Source organism: Molothrus aeneus, chromosome 13, assembly GCF_037042795.1.
Source record: "Molothrus aeneus isolate 106 chromosome 13, BPBGC_Maene_1.0, whole genome shotgun sequence".
Classification (NCBI taxonomy): domain Eukaryota; kingdom Metazoa; phylum Chordata; class Aves; order Passeriformes; family Icteridae; genus Molothrus; species Molothrus aeneus.
Window position 1 is genome coordinate 15,913,342 of NC_089658.1, and position 21,960 is coordinate 15,935,301.

A 21,960-nucleotide genomic window follows, 5' to 3' on the forward strand; every position below is an offset into this window, starting at 1 on the left:
GGGCAGGTCTAGGGCTCTCAATCCCTTGGCAGGGCTGAACAGTTTGGCGTTTTCTGCTTTTTCCCTGAGCCTTTCTCAAGTGATGTTGCTGTTCTTGCCCAGCGGGTCTTTAAAAGAGAAAATGAGCTGGGTGAAGAAAGAGGCCTCCATCAGTCCTCCAAGGGCTAGACCAGCCCCAAAGAGATGGTGATCTACTCTCAAGGTCCTCTCCTCTGTCTGAGAGGACATAAGCTCCTTCTTCATCTCTGCTGGGAAATGAAGAGAAATGGGTCACATTTCCATCAGTTTCTCCTGAAATGGCTGCATTCTTGCAGAAAAACGGGCCAGAGGCAATGCAAACATGAGCATGGCTCGGTGTCTGAGTGGTCAGAGCCAGCAGCAGGGAAGACAGTAGGAAATTCCAGCTTCTTGGGGGAAGCTGGAATCCCCTGTGTTTTCAGGCACCTAAAGAATCACTGCTGCAGATCCCAGCCCTCCAACTCCCCAGTTATCACTCCAGCTCATACAGGAATGGGACTGGAGGTTGAATGGTCCCTGGATTCCCACTCCATGTTGGGACAAATCCCTGAGGACAGCCCAAAAATTCACCCAGGGCAGCCTGGTCTTGGCAGAGCTTTCCTGTGGGTTGAGAGGTCCCTAGGCACTGCCACTGTGCCAGCAAACAGCTCCTAATCAGGTGGGGCTCAAATACCTGCATTGTTCCCAGCCAGGGAATTGCGTGGGCACTCACACAGCCAGGCACAGCAAATGCCTGAACACACATGTGAGGCTCAGGAGATTTTGGCGCCTCAACACCTCCAATGCTTTGTCAGAGCAGTCTGACACACACCTGAGTCACTCAGGTATTTTTTAGGATACTGCTCTCAAGCACCTGCTTAACTGATGCCACATGAGGGGTCTCACTGACCTGGCTGAGGCACCTCATGCCTCAAAGCAAATGTTTGGGCTTTGCTGAGCAGGGATGAGCTCACACCCACGGGGGGATCATGCCATGTCTTAACACGCTGCCGGATCATGGCCAGGGCAGCAAAGTGCAAAAAGCACACATGGGATAGAGAAGGTGAGCAGCAGCTCCTCAGGCTTAGCAATAGTCTGAAAATAACCCAGCTCAGGCTCTGCCAAACCCATTACTGCACTTCCAGCAAGGACCAGTGTAAGGATGACAGAGGGTTCTTCCACATCACCCCAGTGATGTGGGACAGATGTTCGTCTCCAGCACTTTTCTTTCTCTGCCCCTGAGTCCCACAGGAAAACCACTGGTGGCTGCAAACTTTCCTTAGAGTAATGGACAGGCAACCAGATTACATTTTCCATATGGAAAAAAAAAAAATAAGGGAGCCCTGGGTCTTCAGGAATTATTTTCGTCCTATAGAGGCCACCTTGTACACTTTCATTTTAATAATCTATATCAGTGTTGTTTTTTAGCTGATTTTAATGTCAACTGGGGATTAATGTGCATTAATTAAATTGACTGTATTTTCCTTAATGAGCACAAAAGGATTTTATGTTAATACTGATGATCCTAATAAGGATTCTGTCTACTTATCTGTGTTTTCTCAACATCCTGAAATATTTTATTAGGAAACAAATTAATTTAGTTGCTATCACAGGGTAAAAACAAAAGCTATCAGGTGACTGCTGACTGGGTCTGATGATTAAGCTGTAAGTACTGCACGTACTGTAGGACTGTTCACTCAATGCACTACTTTAAACTTAATTTATGCCCTTTTTATGGCATTGACCAACTTTTCTGGGTTGAAAGCTGCTGTTAAATGAGTACCTGAGTAGCCTTAAAAGAGATGCAGGAAGTTAAATCTGGGTAAAGGCCTATTCTCCCTGCCTTGGAGTGAGTTACTAACAAGCAGGAAACAGGGAATGAGCTGGGACCAGATGCTACAGAGTGATTACAGACAGGTAGACAGGTATTCACGTACAACCCCCTTTCAGCTGCTCAGATTGATAATGCAAATCAGTTTTTAACTTGTTAAAACCCTATAATATAATAACAATCATTCACAACAAACGAAAGAAATACATTTATTTGCATGCATGAATATATCTGTGTCAATATATTTTTATACATTCACAGCTGTTCCGAGCTTGAAAGACACTTGACTTGCTGAGCAAGCATTTAATAAAAAGCCCATGGAAATGTTAATTAATGGTATTTGGTACTAAATGCTCACTTTGATGCTAAAATGTTACGCTGTGCAGATTTAAAATTCATTCGGCATTTTTTGCCCTTGTTACCATCTGCAAATTTCCACCCCACACCCCATTCTCACATCAGGTTGCTGAAATAATTTGATGGTATTATAGCATATGCCAGTAATGAACACTAGGGATGGCTTCTGATCCCACTACACCTGTTTAACATCGTGGCTCTGGTTCTTGTCACTTGTTTGCCTCTTTTCCTTCACCATCCCAGCCCAAACCACCCTTGGTTCTGCACAAACCTGTAGGAAGAGGCAATGTCCTTCAAAGAACTCCCAAGAACTTCAGCAGCTGCCAGGTTTTAATCAAATAAGAGCAGTTCCAGTGAGTTCAGAAAGAAATACTCTGCTGACCTAAGTTACTCAGGCATAAAATAGTCTGTGAGATCCAGCAGCAAGTAGAGATGTAAGAAACCTGGCAGTGGCTCTAGGATACCTTGGAAAAGGGGATCTGAAGGCTTTCAGGGCAAAAAGCCCACCTGGAGCATGGAAAGGAGCTCTGTGAATGGTCGCTGAATCCCACCCAAGGTAATTCTGGTTTCCTAAGATCTGTGGCATTGGGAAATTCAGCCAAGAAAATGGTAAATATAATTTTTTAATGCTGATCATAAGGTAAATTGCAAACTCATTGAAAATATCTATATGATGGAGAAAAAAAGTGCTTAAATTTCAAAGACTTCAAAATTAAACTTTGTTTACAAAAATGTGACTGATTACAGAAATCCTTATCTTTTCATTTACATTTGTCCTAAGTTTCCCAGGTAAATGAAATTATAACTTAAACATATTTTTAAAAAATTCCTTAGGCTAAAATGTTGGGGAAAGGAATGATTTCTTCAAAGATACAAGAAAATTACTTTTTTTAGAATAAAATTCCCATTGGAAAAAAAAAGGCATTGATTTTTCATTTCTAAGGAGAGAAAAAACCCTGTAAGAAATCCAACCATTCTATGAAATTTCACTGGATAGATGGCTGTATATATGTAGAGGTTTAAGCATTTATTTCTTTACACTTCTGCTTTTAGTTTAGTTCAAGTTTTATATTGAATGTTTATACAGGGTTTTAATAACATTTCTGTTTACCTTGTGTCTTTCTTGACAAATTAACCTTTTCCAACAGTAACTATAAATTACATAATCACATTAGAACATTAATTAATTAAAGATATTAGTAGATGACCTATAATTAATATAAAATAATTACAGAAATTATTGTAGTTTCGACAATCTGGAGCTGAAACCCGCTCTGAAACGTCTCATGCCAGTATTCCTCAGAGTGATTACAGGAAAATATCCCACTGCCGCTTTATTTGTGTGTACAGAAGAATAAATTTTTATGCCAGATATCCCAGCATGTCCAGGCATTGACTTTTGCAAAATGGACTGGGGACACAATTATCAGCAGCACATTTTGCGCAGGTCACCCAAGAGCTCCAAACTATAGAAAAAATATTGACATTTTCTACCTTTTTTTTTTTTATTGCTGTTGTCTTCTGCTCTTTGAATACTCTGTGATTTGTGCTGGCATCTGGCTGCTGTCCTCTAAGGCTGCATTTTTCCATCCTACCTGGCAGCCTCTGCCACATCCTCCTTGATCCTTTTGGAGCATCTCAAACACAGTAGAACAGAGAGTCTCACTTTGCCTAAGGAAATTCAGCTGTAACTTGACAAATTGGTCAAAAAAGTGTCGTAGGGGTAAATCCTGATTTTAAAAAGTGTTTTGTGAGACAGTTAATGACCTACCCTAAATTATTTGACAGCTGGGCACGGAATGTAGGAATGCACCAGATGCAGACTTGAGGGGCTCTCTTTAGGTCTTCACTCTGGACACTTTGTAGATGTGAAAATTAGACCCTAAATTGATTAAAATCCATCTCACTTGAATTATTTTTTTTAAATGGTTTTCTATGTCTTTCTTTGCTATACATCCTTCCCCCTTGAACAAAATGCATAACTCAATATGCAGAATCATAGCCCTGTGTCCAGAGGCTGACTCTAAATTCTCACTTCTAGAAACATGCTGAAATCTCCCTAACAAAGAGTAAAACAGACTTCCAGCTCCAGACCGTGGTCTTCCTTCCTTAATGAACATTTATTGAAGGTAAAACTTTCCATATTAGACTTTCACAAGGAGTAGACTCATTTGCAAATATTTAGCAGGGCTCTGCAGTCCTCCCCAGGGGTAGCTTGGGCAGAAATGTCAGCCTGAGAACTGTGGTACTTTCAAGAGAGTAAAACCACAAAGCTCTGATCTGACTATAAATGCTACATTGCATTTCATTATTGGCTTGGCACACAAGATGAACACAGACATCTTTATCTGTATGTTTGAATCTCTGTACACACATCTGTCATCAGTGATATTTTTAAGGTTGCTGCCTTGGTTAGATGAAGACAATAACATTTATTTGTGCAGGGATTGCACTAAATATTGGCATGTGCATAAATGGAGGCTGTAGTCAGAAAATAGAAGCCATAAAGGTTTAGGGGATGTGGTTCAAAGCACACAAATCTATGCCTTGTTCACGTGCATCTATAAATAAATAGCTGAGTAAGAAACTCGAGGCATCAGTGTCCAGTGCAGATCACGGCCTTATAAAAGCAGCTCCTGTGCAAGAGTCCACTTTACAATTTCCTCTAACAAGCTCCTTTCATTGCAAACTTAATGAGTGCTTTCAAGTGCACGACAAAAATGAGATGAGAGAGTTTGGGGGAACCTCCTTGTCGGGGAAAACCAACACCTTGAATTGAAGGCATCGAGTACTTGAGCCACTGCAGTCAAAGCTGTGTTTTCAGAATGTAAAACTAATAACATTCATTGAACTACTGAAATCCTATAAAATAAAGGAGAAAAGTCCAGTAAACACAGCCCCTAAAACTGCAAAGAGATGCTTGCTTTTGATCTGCAGGAGCCTTTGCTTCTCTTCTTCCATGCAGGAAGGATCACTCAGCTTAACCTGTGGGTGCTGCCTACAGCAATATTTTAACCATTTGATATTTTTTTAAAACACCCCTGCAATTTCTTTGGAGTCCTATAAATCATTTTCCCTTGTATTATTTTTTGTGTGTGTGTTATTAAGCTAAAGAACAATGGGATTTTTTCCTCCTCTTGTTTTGTCCATAAATTGATTTATGTTACAGTGAACAGTTGAATTACACACCCTTGTGTAAAACATGCTGAACACTAAAGAATAAGTGACTATCTACCACTTGAAGATTAATCTTCTCTTTGTTTGAGTATCTGAGACTACAGGGCACTCACAGCTGGAAAAGAGCGTTCTAGCTACAGGTTTGTGTTTTTAATAGCATATGAAAGCTGTTGTCAGGGTTTTTTTTTGCTGCAGTATTTATTTATCATCACATCACCAGAACAATTTGTTGTAATTCTACTGTACATTTCATCCCAAAACCTCAGAGTGCTTTGCAGGCATTAATTATCCCAACCAAATCATGCAACATGTAAATGATACACAGGGATAATTTAACAACTACTAAGAGGAGCTAACTGTGAGGTAGCTCCAGAGAGGTTGTAAATTAGTTGTATGGGCTATCTGAATGAGTTAGGTGTAGCCTGGGAGAGCTGGAAAGTACATTACCCAGCCAAAGCAGCAACGTGTCATTAGCAGGCAGAGCATAATTATGATTTGGCCGAGCTGTAGGATCAAATTATAACACTAAAGTGAGACTCACACTGAGATGAGTAAGTCCTGCTTCAGTGCCATGTGTGTGCTGGCATCTTTGTGTTCCCCATTCACCAGGGAAGATGTGAATTGGTGCAGTCTGCAGAAGAGAAGTAATTTTTACCTAGGCAGACCAAACTTGTAACTTTTGCCCCCCAAAAATCAAGGTATAGAGATGAGTTCTGCTAATTTTATTTTTAAAGAGAATGAAAAAAAAATCCTCACAAATTGCATTTGCAAGGCTTTTCTCAGGCATATCCCAAAGACATTTCCAGCAGCACAGGGAATGGCCCTGCTCTGCTGGAATATGAGTCACTTAACTCAGGCTGGAAATGCCAGCACTGAGCTGTTATCTGGTGAGCTGTGAGGGGATCACACACGAGGCAGAAAGGCTGAATGCTTATAGAAATACAAATATTTCTATTGCACCTATACAGGAGCCACAGGAGATATTTCCAACGCGACTAAGCTCCTGGTGTGCTCCTCACCTCTAAGTGGAAGGAACTCAAAACTTGTATTTTGAATGCCTTATAGAAATTTTAATCATGAAGCAGAGCTCATTTATTCTTGAAGGGAATGCTGATATTTAAAAATTTTACTGAAGCAGAGGTGTATGGAATATTAATAGTTTAAAAATCTATTTGCCATAACAATGGTAATTTTCTTCCTTTTCACAGGATTTATTAAAAAGTAATTGCCACACTTCCCATCAGCTGCTCACCTCAAAATGTGGCAGTCTCTGCCATCAGACAGGTGTTGCCAAGGGAAAAAGAAAGTTGAAATGACATGTTGTCAGTTGAAAACATCAGAGGAAAGAAAAAGACAACTCACAGGCAAAAGCAATGACCAGGGAATATCTAGATGTGCTTCTAACAAAGGCTGGAATAAATATAAAAGTAATGGAAACTATTGCCTGTGTTAAGACCAGCAAGTTCAATTTTCAAACAGCCCTGCTAAGGTGAGGTTTAGGGATGCATCTCCTCGTCTCAGCTACTGCAACTCACTCCTGCTTATTTCAGGGATATGACAAAGGCTTTCACCAGCTGAGGATATGACCCCAATATCACTCAGATGCCACCTGAGTGCTCCATCCCCTGGGCTTTGAAGAGGTGTGGAGTGGTAACCTGCACACATGTGTGGGTTTCATAGCAAAGGGTTTGTCAACAGGATTCAAGGTCAATACGTATCAAAACATGAGACCTGGCTAATTTACTTTCATTCATGCACTTGGAGTTAAGCAGCAAAGAAGGGGTTAACCATAAAGTATTTCACCTTGAACCTTGCACTCTCTTTATCTAGCACACCATAATAAAAGATCAAGAGTTCCTGCTTATTATCTTATTTTTCCTCCTTGTTCCACTAGGCTAGGGCCCAGACTAGTTATGGATTAACACTGTGATCAATAGTAAGCTTGCTGTCTCACTCTCGGCAGGGGAAAATGAACTCAAAATGCAGTCAAACTCTTATTGATCAAGGATATAGGTCTCACTTTCATTACCTCTGTCTCCTGATAACCCACATATAATGTGATGAGTTGCTAATCTCTCTGCTTTTCAATGGACCCTTCACCCCTCCTGTCTGCACAGTAGAGCTTTTATTTTTGCCTCTTCTGTGTAATGCTTGTAGCATTAACTCTCACTCTATTACCATCGTGCCTGGTCAATCAAGACTCATAAAAGGACTTTTAAATAGAATTGGGCCAACTGTGTTATGATTTTATTTGGGTTATCTCCAAGCAAATGAGTTACCCTTCAATAACAAGCCCTGACAAGAGTGGGTAGTCTAGACTACCCAAACCCATCTCAGAAGATGTTTATGTGGATGCTTGCATTAAAAACATATGCTCTGCCACAGAGAATTTATAGCTTTAATTTCATTCTTCTGCCCATTGTGGATAAAGACTTATGTCCATCCACCTCACCTGTCATTTTGGTACTCAGCAAGCAATACTTATTAGTTCCTTTGAATAAACTCTATTGGAATAGGCATTTTGTATGGAAAGGTAACATTTCCTCAGATCCCCTGGAACAAACAGCTCAGCACCAAAAGAAAGGCAGAAAAGCAGTTTATTGCCTGGCACTGATAGCCAGAGACATGCAGAGCATTTGGTCACCTTCTGCAAAGTTTTAGTGAGCTCAGAAATAGCCTTCCAGTTACAATTTTCAAATGAAGAAATCTCCTTTCAGAATACAATGATTTGCTGATTAAAAAAAAAAGATTTGTTTTGATTTCTTCATTGAATTTTTAACTGGGAATTATAAAAACATTTCCTTTTGGTGGATTCTAAATGTTTTTTTTTCTATTTATTTCCCATTAATAATAAGAATTGTAAGGATAAAAGTGATTAAAAAAGAAATTCTAACCAGAAGATTGAAAAAAAAATAAAATAAAAGGTTCCTAAAATAATACAATTTGAAGGGATTTTTTTTTCTGATTTGGAGGAAAAGAATGTTTGAAATATCAGAAATCCCTGCAAGATGAGATTCCCAATGTCAGCAAACTCCACTATCTTGAAAAGAGATAATTTGCTGGTAAGCTAAGTGACTGGATTAAAGTAATCAGAACTGTATTGGAAGGTGTTAATCAGTGTCCCCAAGCAGTGCTTTCCCCAGTTTGTCTCAAACAAGAAGTCTGTGTACTTCTATCAGGTAATTGAACCGGGTCCCCTCGCATACAGTGTCACAGGAATTCAAACGACACTTCTCGTAGATCCACTCCTTGCAGATCCTACAAAGTCAGTCATTATTAGCATAATTATTTGTGTGATCTTCAATCAAGGATGTCATCACATTTTCTTAAACATAATATAGATTAAAAATAAGACGTTATTGATTGGTTCTGAAAGGGAAAGGTCTCCAGTTTCACGTGCACTGTTTGCCTTCAGTGGTGGTTTTCTTTATACATTAGATAACACTCCTAACCTTGCAGCCATTGTGAATGCTGAGTTTCCTTTTGAAGCTTACATCAATCATATAATTAAAACATCTTAGTAGTACTTTCACAATCTAGCCAGATTGCGATCTGTGCTCCCTGGGCCTGTTTCTGAAACTTCAATTCATGTTCTTTCTTTTTTGTGTGTGTGCATGTGTCACGTAATTACCGCTCTTCTTTCTCTCTGCTCCTTCCAGGTACTCTTTGCGGTTGGTCCAAATTTCTTTAGAGTAGCCTTCCTGTTAGCTCTAAGTCTTTCCATTTTATTACAAAGAAAAATTAATTGGGTTCTAATAATGAGGTAGGCATGCGGGGCACTTACCAATGAAATACAATTGTTTGTGCATAATAGAATCTCTATGGTGGCATCTGCTTGAACAGCTAAATCAAAGACCAACCAAAATCGCTGGTTGGAGATAATTATCTTTGCTGTAAAACACGCTCAGATCTATATGGTAAGATAAAAGCTCACCCATGATATCACTAACTGATACCTTTTCTGAGGGAGAGAGGCACTAATGCATTAGTTAAAAAAGCAAAACCACAGACGTCACCTCAGATCAAAATATTCACATGCTCCACCGTTAAGCAGCTGATCTTTCATTTTATCATCTTAATGAAAAGGGGTCTGGGCTTCAAAGGGGTTGTTGACACTTCATGCTACCCTGACTGCTATGTCTCTTTTTTGTTTCTTCTCAGACATGTCCTCTGACACCAAAAACATTCTCTGCCGAACGCGACATATCATCAATTTGTGTATGAGAGCTGAGGTTTCTTAAAAATTGCTCATTTAAAGGCGTTGGACCTCCCCATATGATTTTCTTTACTGCTTCTGTTCTGCTCTGAATAGACACAAACAGAGAATGAAGAAGGCAGATGTGAGGAGGAAAAGATATTTTATAGTGGAAAATATCTTTGTGGAAATGATGAAGGTGTCCATCATCAGGAAGAAAAGTGAGCTGAATTTTTGATGTATAAACCTGAGATACAGTTCTGCATGTGTCAAATGGATATGTCAGAAAAAGTGACAGTGGTATTTTTTCACTTTATGACCCAATCTGATTCTTATCAAAGTCACATCCAGCCCATAAAGATCATGGACATCAGCTACTCGATAGACCTAATAAGGCAGCTTTAATCTCACAGTCTCAAATGCATTTTATCATTGAAGACCTAAAGCACACTTAAAAAATGTTGCATATAAAGCAATGTAAGCCCAGGGTATAATTTGAATTTGATAAGACATGCTAATGCTGGCAAGATCCCCACTATGCAGACAATTTGTTTGTAACAGATAATTTCACAACACAGAGGTTTGGTGGAATAGCTGTGGTGCTAAACCAAAACTGATTAACCTTTAAATACAGAGAATGCTTGAGTTTGGTACCACATTTGTGCTACTTTTCCACTCAACTCAAGGCCCAAGTTTTACATTTAGTTATTATTCCCTTTCTCCAGAGACACAAACAGGGACAGGCCATCACCATGTGAATTAATGAATCTCTGGCAATAATTACACTTATAGTTGACAGTCACACTGTGGTGTTATACTTACTCATCATGACACCACGAACAATACCTGAGAGGAAGAATTAAATTCTCCAGAAAGGAAAGAATGGGTTAAAAAGCCATATGGAAATTTACACTGGGGATAATTTAAAGCAACTGCTAAGATTAAAAAAAAAAAAAGTATAATCACAAAATGTCCACCAATTAAGCCTCAAGAAAATATCTTTTTTTTTTTTATTTTCGTGTTTCGAGTACAGAGTTCACCCTAGAGCGCTGAATTTCCATTCATGAGCATAGTACATACATAATTAATGCAATCTGCTGTCTGTTATGACTAGAGATGACAGAAATTTATGTGACAGCTACCAAATATGTATATATTTGGTTGTTGTGTATATGGCTGTTAATAGGTTTGACTGTATCTAGCATTGATAATATGCCACCAATGTGGTGAAGTTAAACCCATCCCACGTCTTCCAGGCCTGGTGTGTGGTAGGGCTATCCAATTTGAATAGCTCCTTTATGTTCTTTTTCAAACCAAACGTTTTTATTTTTGTCAATAAACTGTGTCATTTATTATAGTTAAGAAAACTCATGTTGTTTGAGGTCTTTATCAGAGTTCCTACAAATCAGGTTAATTGGTGATCAACAGAGCTTTTCTGCCTTTAATGAGCCCTGGTAGCCCAAGGCAAGGCCCAGCTCTTGATAAGGGACTTTCCCTTTCCTTATTCAGGACTCTTTGATCACTTTTTTTTAACTGGGAGAACAACCGCCGGGAATGTCATTGTTTTTTAATTGCCTGATTACCAAATGTTGGAGATAAAAGATAGATGTTCTCAATTAATAACATTTACATAGATTAGCATCACTAACAAGCCTCATTAGTGGCTGCTGACTTTTGTTTAGACTACGTCCCATGTCAGTTGTGCTCTGATAGTGCACTGGTAACTACGTTCTCCATATTAAAATATATTTCTTTCTAACCCCTTTCCATTAATCAGGCTGTATATATGACATTTTAAAGCACAAACAGGCTTTCATTAAAGTTAACTCTTATTTCCCAGAGCATTCAGAGCAAAATTGGGTATATTAGGAGGCTTTGCATCAAAAAAGCCTTGCCTTCAGGAACGGGAGTCAGGCCTGAGGTATGTTAATGTATTTAGAATTATAAACAAGCCACTGCAGCCAGTTGCTTGTGCTCCTCTGCAACTTGTTTTGCTGATTTAGTTATTAATTTTGAACTGTCAGATCATTAGCTTTTGCTGTGCCTCAGTCTGCTCATCCATGAACTGTTTACAGTGATACATGTTCTCCTCAAAGGTGCTTTAAATGCAAGGGCAGAAAATATACTGGTGGCACTCACAACATATTGAATAAATATCCGTAGTGAGAAAAGAAATCTCTTTTACACTATCCTGTTGGTGCAAGTGTTATCCTTGAAACCTGACCTCCTCCTGAGGCTGTTCCTCAGCAGAGCATCTCATCCTAATGATTAAATCATAGATGTCAAGGTCCTTCAGGTTTGCACTCCTTGGTCCTCACCCTGAGATTGGCTTTTCCATTGGCCAACAACACGAGGGCTGTTGGGGTAGCAGGAGAAAGCTCCTCTCCCCTTCAAGCAAACCCTCCTCAAGTTGGCTGTACTTTAAACACACTTGATTTTTGGCAACAAAAATCTATTTGAGAACTTGTGCTTCTCTGCCTCAAGAGCAAAACAAAACATATATCAAGGAAAAGAAAGAAAACAACATGAGAGCTCTGTTAAAGTAAAAAAAAAAGTCTTAACATGTAGTTTTTCACAAGGGAAGGGAGAATGATATTCTGACTGAACTGTCAATGAAATCAAGCTAAAAGCTGAAATACATATAGAAAGTCAAATACTTTGGGAGTTGGAGACACACTTCTGCATGTCTGTGTGTGTGTAGAATTGGAGATACAAACATGTATGGACTTGTGCAGATTAAAAAATGCTTCTATCTATTATTTTGATCAATGACCCTCTTTTTTTTTTTTGTATTTTCAACACCTATTGCACTGATACACACAAACCCAATATCTTTTACTCCATCAGCTTGAAAATCTCTAGTGTCATGGCCTTTACTTCAGTGTTGCAGCTGATTTCAGGGTTGCATAAAAAAAGTAAGCTCTATAGTTCAGTCAAGCAGCAAAAGCAAAGTGCTAAAGCAGAAGCTTCTGTGCTATCGGTGAATGGATTAAATAAATAAATCAATCAATAAAGGACATAATCTTTAAAAAAAAATCTCTCTTTTCAGTAAAAAACCAAGACATAGTGTCCTCTACCCATAGTCCTTAAGAGAGAAATAGCTTTGTTGACTTCCATTGTGGTGTAAGATATTTCTCCCTTGTCAGCAAAGGGTATCAAGATATAAAATCAAACAGAACTCAGGAGGGATAGCGTGTTTTGATTGTACAATTTTCAGCCTTTTGGTCATGTATGTTTAACTTTAATATTTTTTAATAAGGGAGAAAATAGCCCTGATCTTTGTTTTATTAATGCACATGTTTCAAAGGGCAATACAAAGACTGGAGCAGAAAACAAAGACAAGAAAGATATGAGATATTCCATTTGCGGGTTTACAGCATAAGATGACAGAACTGCGATTGCAGGTATGCACATGTACTTATTTTTTAATTAAGCACCAGTTTTAGAGGAGAAAAGGCAGTACCAACATCCCTGGTGTGTACAGTACCACGACTGCTAAGCACCATCATGCAAAGTGTCAGAGCCCTAACATGACAGATGTGTTCAGAGAGTGAAATTCATCTTTGTTTGTAGGGCCAGTGGGGATCCTGTGAACCACTGAAACCCTGATATGGGGAGGGACACGGCCCACAGACCCACCACCCCTGGGCCCTTGGGCAGCCTGTGATGGTCATTGCTCCCAACTCTGGCTGGGTTCAAGCTGTTTTCCCAGGGGAACTGCTTTTGTGCCATTATCTGTCTCCTGGACTATCTACTCCACAAATACAAGTCGTCATTATTTATATTTTAGTTCTTCCGTGCTTTTCCTTTTCAAAGTTTCACCCTTTCTTTGAGACCAACAGAAAAGAAAAATAAGTCGAGAGGAAGATAAGTCTAAATAAGCAAACCAGGCCCTTTTCTATCCCTACTTTTTGAGACCAGGTAATTCCAGCATTCTGGTCCTCCAAATTCTTTGATTCATGTTCAGCCAACCAGAATATTTTCTCTCTTGACAAGGTATAATTTCAATGGAGCTGTGTTTTGTCTCTGTATGATGCACTTCATATTTTTCATGATTTTGCATCCCTCACACAAGACTCTGTCAATTAAAATGATAGCTACTTATGTGGGACAATAAGTGACTATGAGGGAAGGGATTTGTGGAGGCAATTTACAACCTCTAATTCAGCTCCAGTGATGTGCTCCAGCACAGCTACCCTGCGATGGCTGTGCCAGGTAATTTGCTGGAACACTCCACTGAGGCATCAGCCTGTTGATTGCCTGATGTGTAAGAGGCCTCAGACTGGGTCATATTCCACAATTAGTTTAAGTGAAAAAATTGGGAATGTTTCTTTCAACGTTTGTTTCAAACTATATGAAACGCTTCCACATTGCAAGGGTTAAAACATGAAGAAAAGGGGAAGCTTAAATAGAACACTAAATAAATTAAATCACTGCTTTGGTTGAAACAAAACATTGGAGATTTACCTAAGATCATGTTGCTTGCTGCACTGCAATAAACCTTTACATCTGCCTTTAAGTACTGACGCAAATCCTATTTACATCTTGACCTTCAGATGCAGAAGAAAGAAACCCCAAACAACTATTTATCACCTAGATCTAATTTTGTCCACATTTTCTCCTTAGCTAGTAGAAAAGAAACTGATTTCTAAAAAGAAACAGATGGTTTTAACCATCTTTCCAGTACCAAAATATAAAACTGGTTTAATTAGTGTGCAAGCAGTCATGGCCATGCGCTGCATGTGCAGCTCCCTGCAGCATCTTCTCTCCTCTGTCAGTGAAGCTGCTGAAATCCTCCCATTCCCATTATTCCCAGAAACCTTTAGCCCAGATCTTTGGCTGATATAAATCAGAGAAGCTCCACCGAGTCGGATGGAGTCATGCCAATTTGTGTAAGTTGAGGTTCCGTGCTCGTGTCTTAATTTTTTGTATATTTCCCCCCCCGGCTCCCCTGCCAAATGTATTAAGATAAAAGGGGAATATAGAGGGAATTCTGAATGTGGTAGCCTTCATTCATGGTTTGGTCCTTTCCACAAATGCAAATGCACCAGAATGTTTTTTCTTTTCCCCTGAATACCGCTCTCATTTAAATATGGACTTTTAAATAAAACAGGAGATTTGCTAATGCAATGATGCAATTAGAAGCATATACTCAGAGAATCTACAGCAAGGAGAACAGCAAAGATGATAAATCAAAATAGATTTTATAATTGTATTTTTCTAACAGTATCTTATCCTTGTCTGGTTTCTATGGAAATTATGATTATTTTCTTTTTTTTCACCAAAACAAACTGTTCCAATTTTAAACCTCACGCCGATTCAGGGCAGCTTAGTGGATAAGGCAGCCAGAGCTCATGGCCACGTCCTGGGCTTGAACCAACTGCAGGTTATAACCTAATTGGCTTCCTCTGCTGAGCTCAGTGTCTCCAGGTTGGGCCATGGAGTGCTGCCAAGGCATTAGGGAAACTTGCAGCGGAGTTGTGTGGCCTGGAGATAGACAACTTCACTTACAAGCTGTGCCTGGCCTGACCCTGATCCTTCCCTTGCACGAATATCCTCTGCCTGCTTAAAGGAAGAAAGAAAATCCGCGCTCTCCCCAGATCAAAGCCGTCGTTTCTCTTTCCTTTGCAAGGCATCCGGACAAGGGAAAGGAATGAAAAGATGGTTTTGGTATGTTTGGTTGGTTTTAGTTTGAATAAGGAGCAGAACTCTGAGAAAAAGTAATAGAAGTTAAATCAAATTGGGGGAAATATAATGTTTATGTAGTGGCTTTGAGGCAGTTGGACCCATGTCATCATAGATTTATGATTTATAGAAAAGAAATAAAAGAATAGGTCTAAGAAGTGGGACAAATGCAGAGCCACCCATTATCCCAGCTGGAGAAGTTTATTCTTATTATTGAAAAACAAACAAACAAAAATGAAATCCTAGAATCATTAAGGTTGGAAAAGACCTCTATGATACCCAACAATAAACCTAAAATAATTCATTAATTCTTCTTCTTAAATTTTGCTATCACTGGAGCACATCCATGATGGAACTAGTTTCAATGGAGCATAAAATTTGAGACTCAGCAGAAGATTGACAACAAAAAGGTGTCAGCAGAGAAGGATATTATTTTTTTAAGAAATCATGTTTTTTAATTTGGTCCCCTGAAATATCTCTTTTGGTACATTCATTGTTTCTCCTAAATGAATAGTTATCCAATGAGGTCTTTCCATGTTCCTTCATGGAAGGGCTCTATTTCAAAAATCTTCTATTGTTTGTCATCTCTGTACATTAAAAAAAATAGATTAATCTCTTCAGCAAACTCATACATAATTTAAGACTGATTATAATTTGGATTTTTTAGACACTTTTTTTTTTCTTAAAGTATTTTTTGAGGACTATTTTTAATAGAGGATATGTACTTATGAGTGAATAGGCTGGCAGTCAAAAAAGACTTCATTTTCTACAGAACTGTAGAATATAACTACAAACCATCACTTGAAATTGAAAATTTTAAATCCTATTCTCAAAGTGTGATTTTTAAAAATATTCTGTAGTTTTATATTTGCATGGGAAAAAAGCGCAAAAGCATGCTAGTGATTTATTTTTCCTTATTTTAAACTCTTTTTTTCAAACTTCTTTTTGCTCCTTCAGAATTTTTAATTTTTTCTGGCTCTTGGAAAGTGGCTAGAGGAAAGAGGAAGATATAGTTTAGTCAAAATCTATTTTCTTCCAAACTGAGGGAATATATTGAAGTTTGTGGAGTAGACAAATAGAGGTGAATAAGAAAGTAACAAAGTGGAGCCTCTGTCCTTTCAAATAAATAACACCAAACCCACCAAATAAAAACAGAACAAAAAAGCCAAACCACAAATCATGTTTTTTCAGATGCTCTATAAAAAACAAATGCCAAAAAGGGGAGGAGACCTTTTTGTTTGGTATTTTTACAGTAATAAGTTGCAGGACTTGAACGAGGGTGACAAATATTTTGGAAAAAAAAAAGTCAAATTAAGCTATGAACAGGGGTCTCATTTGCATTTTTCCTAAATACTTTTTTCGTCCACTCCAGCATTTTCTTCTTGCACCTCTTTTGCTTTGTACTGCTTCTAATGACAGTGATGTTCAGTTTTACAGGGTGAGGTATGCCCCAGTTTAACCAGTTTATACTGGGACATGGAGCACAACTCCACCATTTCATGCCCTGGGCAGTCACCATCACAGACCACTGTGATGAGCACTGGGACGGGTGATGTGGAGATGGAGCTCCTGGTAATTCACCCAATTGTCACCCCAAAGACTGGCATAGCTGGACACCAGTGACAATAATAGTTTTTGGCAGCCTCAGCATCACGTGGAAGTCATATCTGCTAGATCTCAGTCCTGACCTCTGCACCAGCTGAGATTCCGTAAATACCTGCTTTTCCCAGAAACTGAAAAGGAGGAAAATTCTCAGTGAGTGAGGAACGCCTGCCACGGCTCTGTTCTGTACAAATCCACCTGGAAGACTCCAACAGGACAATTCAAATCAAAACCTAACAGGTAGTGGGCGCCTCTTACAGACTTTAATCCCATTATCAGCCAGGTTTGGCACCTCAGCCCTGCGCCCTTGGCACGGGCACGCTGTGACAGCACTGCCAGGTGCACGTGCCACGGGCTAAGAGTCATCTGTCATCCACTCCCCTGGAATCAGACAGAAATTATCTTTTGTTACAGTTGGAATCTGTCATTTGTTAAAACCAGTCATGCTTCCAGGCTGGGAATTTTCTGAGTTCTGTTAGGAATATTTTTTTGAGTAATTTTGCATCATTTGCAATTTCTGATGCATTCAAATACTACATTAGGTCCCCAGAGCAAAACCTCTCTGTCAATACACCTCATCTGACAGTAATTGTGGAAGGGAGCTTTAAAACTCAAGCACTAGTTCTGAATGCTGGAAAAAGCTGCCCAAGAGATAAGAAAAGAGGAGATAACTGGTAGTTCTCTTAAAAGTGCTTCATGTCACCCTGAGAATCTCTTGAATATTTTATAAAAGAAAGAAAAACCATGGCATGAACCAATTCAAATTAAATACCATAGAAAACATTTTCTAGAAAAATCAGAATGTCTCTTATATAAATTCAAACACTTCCAATCAATTTTTCCATTGTGTGTTTTTCACCATATGAGTGGGTATAAAATGCTCCATGGATACTCCTGTCATCTTTCCCTATCACATTGCAAATATATTTATACATGAGACTTAGTGCCTTTTCCTACATTGAAAATAAATAGCGAATGTTCTTTTCTACTCACCACGTTATGTGTTTTAGAAACTTCCAGAAATAAGTCAGAACAGCAATATTTATACAGTTAGGCCTGGCATATTTGTGTATATTAGGTAAACATGGTTATTTGGAACCAAGCTGTGCCTGTATGGTTTCTTCATGCTGTTTTGTTGTCTAGAGGCACAACGAGGCCAATTTTTTAGAAGAAAAATGTGCCATATAATTGCCACTTTGTGATGCATTCAGCTAAAATTATGGAAAAAAAAAGAATCTCAGCTCCCCCCTTTGATGCATTGTGCTGTTGTTCTATCTAGCTTTTACCAGCTTCCCAATGCAACTGTCCTGTTCAGTAGGAGAAAATACCTGAATTACATACACAAGTGCACACACATACACACACACGCATACTGATAAGGTTTGTCTAACCCCTGACTTGAGCACACAGCTCAAAAATTGCCACAGAGAATGGGATAGATTTGTTTGAAGGGGAAGAAAAGCAACACTGTTAAGAAAGGTGCGGGCTGACACGGTAAATAAAAGCAACACAAGTGAAGACACAGTTGGAGCAGGAAATAGTTGGGAGATGTGATTCAGCACTCAGGCTGGGAGATTATGTTTAACGTGAAGAATGGGAAATGTGAGGCAGTTCCTACTGCTGTATATTCATTCTAACATGGCAAATGGAAAAATGAGGCACCAAGCTCCTTTTGAGACCAATGTTGAGACCAGCTCCACAAAAAGAAAAGCCATGTAGCCCAAGTTTTCCACAGCACCATTGGAACTGCAGGAAAACCAAAGGACTCTGTCACTGGTGCAGCAAATCACTCCACACATCCACCCAACGCTCTGTTAAAATACCAGGATGATATTTTAAAAGGGTGCAATTACATTTTCTGTAAGACAAAGATGGCCCTCTGTAAAACACTGGGCATGGCTTTTGTTTGACGTTGTCACAACAGAAAGGCAACAGCAAGTACCTCTCCCCTCTGCCCCCAGACACTTTATTTATGCAAGGAGAAAATAGGAGCAATGTTCAGATATTTATGTTTAACATCAAAGAAAATTCAGGTTCAGGCCAGCAGACAAGAAAAAATTGCTGAAAATCTGTTTGTCATGGAGAGGTTATCTCTGCAGTGCTGCCCAAAGCAGGAAAACATCTTGTTACCTGTGATATGATTGCCATCAGAGTGAAGGGATGGAGGTACCTTGGCCATGCTGCTATTTCTGCAAAAACACTTGGTGCATTGGAGGTGGTTTTGCTTCCCTGTTTTTCTGGCTTCTTCACCATTTTCCCTTGCAGATCATGCTGGGAAATGCCTTCAGTGTATCCACAGTCTTCCCAAAAATGGCACTGGAGTTCCAGTACATGCATTTTGTTCCAGCAGGATGGTCCCACACCTGTGGACTAAAAATTGAAAAACTGTGTTTAAATCAGGAATTTAAATGTCATTTTTTTTCTTCCTGATTTGGGACAAAAATGCAGAATTTCAAAGCTCTTAAAAAAAATGGATGCCTTGCAAATATTTACTTTTGAAGGCATCCACATAACTATCTTACAAAAAATGCTGAAACAAAACTTTCTGTATTGAAAGCATCATCTGAATATTTTGTGATTTAGAACCTTATATCCTTTAAATTGAATATATTTGAAAATTCCTGGTTGAAAATGTAACATTTTCCTTTCCTAATATTGAAAATTTTCATGCAGATATATTGATATGGCATCATCTCATTAAAGTGATACAGGAATAAAAACCTCTGCATGTGGCATCATATGCCAGAGGATATGTAATTTAAAACCAAAATATTAACATTTAATCAGAATGGTGAAGTCAAAGTGAAACAGGAAAATCTGACAGATGATACATAAATAAGAATAAAATGAAGTACGATTGCATTTTATAACCAGTCATGAGCACTGTAGATAGAGCTGGTAAAACTTACAAGCTGGTTCAGCTGAAATGAAATGACATTCTTTGCATAATTTTTTTTCTGAAATTGTGCAGGAAGTTATATGAATTTAATTTCATATGAAAATGAAATTCCCCTGGGTCCAGAATCCTGCTCAAAGCACATACTCATCTCTTGTCACAAAACATGAAGACATGAAAGACCATCAGACTAGTTTCAACAGCTGGAAATTTTTCCTGATGGCTGGACTCTGAACACAAAGAAATGTATCAATGCACATTTCTAATGGAAAAACCATTCTTTAATAAACAGTTTAATTTTTTTTCTTCTCGAATTACCTGCAATTTTCCAAATGCGTGAAATGAGAACAACTTCCACTCCTTGCCATTGGAGAGAAGTAGCCATGTCTTAATTTTGTAGGGAGACTGGCTTGAGCTGTCTGCCAGTAATTTCACAGCCCACATTAGATCAGCCACATCAAGGAAAACTTATGCTCAAATTATTTTTCATATTTGAAGAGACAACGTTTATGATACCTCTTGTTCACAGGTGGTCAGTTCAAGGACTCATTAAAAGTTATACAAGTTTCCTATTGATAAATATGTGGGAATTATAGTCAAACTGTCTTAAGAAGTCACAGCCATTAAAGAACATGTGCAGCATTAAGGGAAATAACAAATTATTATTTAATGAGACGACTAGTCTTGCTATTGTTGCTTTATTTTCAAGCAACGCTGAAATGGGCTCCCTGGTGTTTGTAGTTTCTGGCTATCTTTTTTTTCTCCTCATTATTAATTCCTTTTTCTCCATGCTAATCAGCCGAAGCACTGTGTGTTTGGAAGACTGATTTTTATACTCCATTCCCTTTGGATTTAAGGGTTACTTGTCAGCCTGGCCAAAAACTTCAGCAGTAGGTAAAGCCCAGGGCACTCCTCGTGACCACGGCAACACCGCTCACGCGCAGAGTTTATGCGGCCGCCACACCTCCGGGTCAGAGCTCACCGAGGATTTCCATAAATCCAATGGGTAATGTGCCAAATAAGATTAGAGAAGACTTCACATTATTGTACAATCCAATGAAAATATCATCTGCTAAGCTCCTTCTGGTGGCGACGGGGAGGAGGTGGCTAATATTAGCAGGTGTTTGTCTCAGAGGCAAAGAGGAGGCAGGAACACCTGCCTGTGCCCGTGCACAAGGTGGGAGCAGCCATCCTGACTTCACCTGTGGCAAAGTCTTCAGTAAAAATGCAGTTTTTAAGAGCTGAAATTCTGATCACTGCCATGTTGTGTCAAATTGTTTTCTCTACCTTTTATTACATTATGTTTAATCTCACCCTGTTTCGTATTCCCAAATGCATTGCTATTCAAAATTCTTTTTCAATTTATATAGCTGTACTTTCATATGCTACCTAATTCCTAACTCTGTATTTTCACATGCAGAGTTGCATTAATAAATGGAGCAGGTGGATTTTTACATCTGATCTGTGCCTGTTTTATCTCTACACATATTTTTCTTTCAAACCTTGACCTGCAAGAAAGCAAGAGGGAAGAGTCATCTGGCAATTAGGCAATAATCATTCAATATGTTTGTATTTGAGAATAAAGGAAAATGATTTTTTTTTGTTCCATGAGGCAATAGCAGAGGGAGCCTCAAAGAGGCAAATGCATTTGCATTCTGTATTTGTCTTCTTAATAAATGTGGTTAACTAATTGCCTGTCCTTTCATCAGTTATCAATCCTTTGTTCCTGAACACAAGAAGAATCAGATTCTGATGCCATCGCTGAACTTGATGAGCTCCTGACTCTATTAGTTATCCTCTTGAACTCAATGGTCCAGATTCTCAAATGCTATAAATCAGCATAGCCCATCCCATAATCAAAAAAGCTGACCTAAGGAGATAATCTGGGGAATAAAGTCCTACATGATGAGAGTAACAAAATCAGAATCACAATGTTCTAAAACTTTATGAAAAATACTTATCCATAAAACCTGAGCTAAGTAAAGTGGGATAAATACATTTGGAAAAATTAGTTGTGCTATTCTTAGTTAACGTGGTTTGATGGAACATGATCTGCAGTTCTGCTCAGGAGTAAAATGAATATATACCATGTATAATATGCTGACAAGCATTTAACCTGTTTAAAGATTGTCCATTTTTTTCAATACACCCATTATTTATAACTGTGAATAATCCTAAATGTTACTCAGGATATATAAATTGTGAATGTTGCGTACTGAG

At 38.8% G+C, this 21,960-nt stretch overlaps 1 long non-coding RNA gene across 1 annotated transcript in view; it reads right to left on the minus strand.

The window, feature by feature from the left end:
- The window catches only part of LOC136562137 (uncharacterized), a 39,806-nt gene extending 20,610 nt beyond the window's left edge, over nt 1-19,196 (minus strand). The window contains exon 1 of the long non-coding RNA XR_010784472.1: nt 18,975-19,196. This is a non-coding gene — a long non-coding RNA (uncharacterized lncRNA). The remainder of the gene's footprint in view (nt 1-18,974) is intronic.
- Between the last annotated feature and the right edge of the window lie 2,764 nt (nt 19,197-21,960).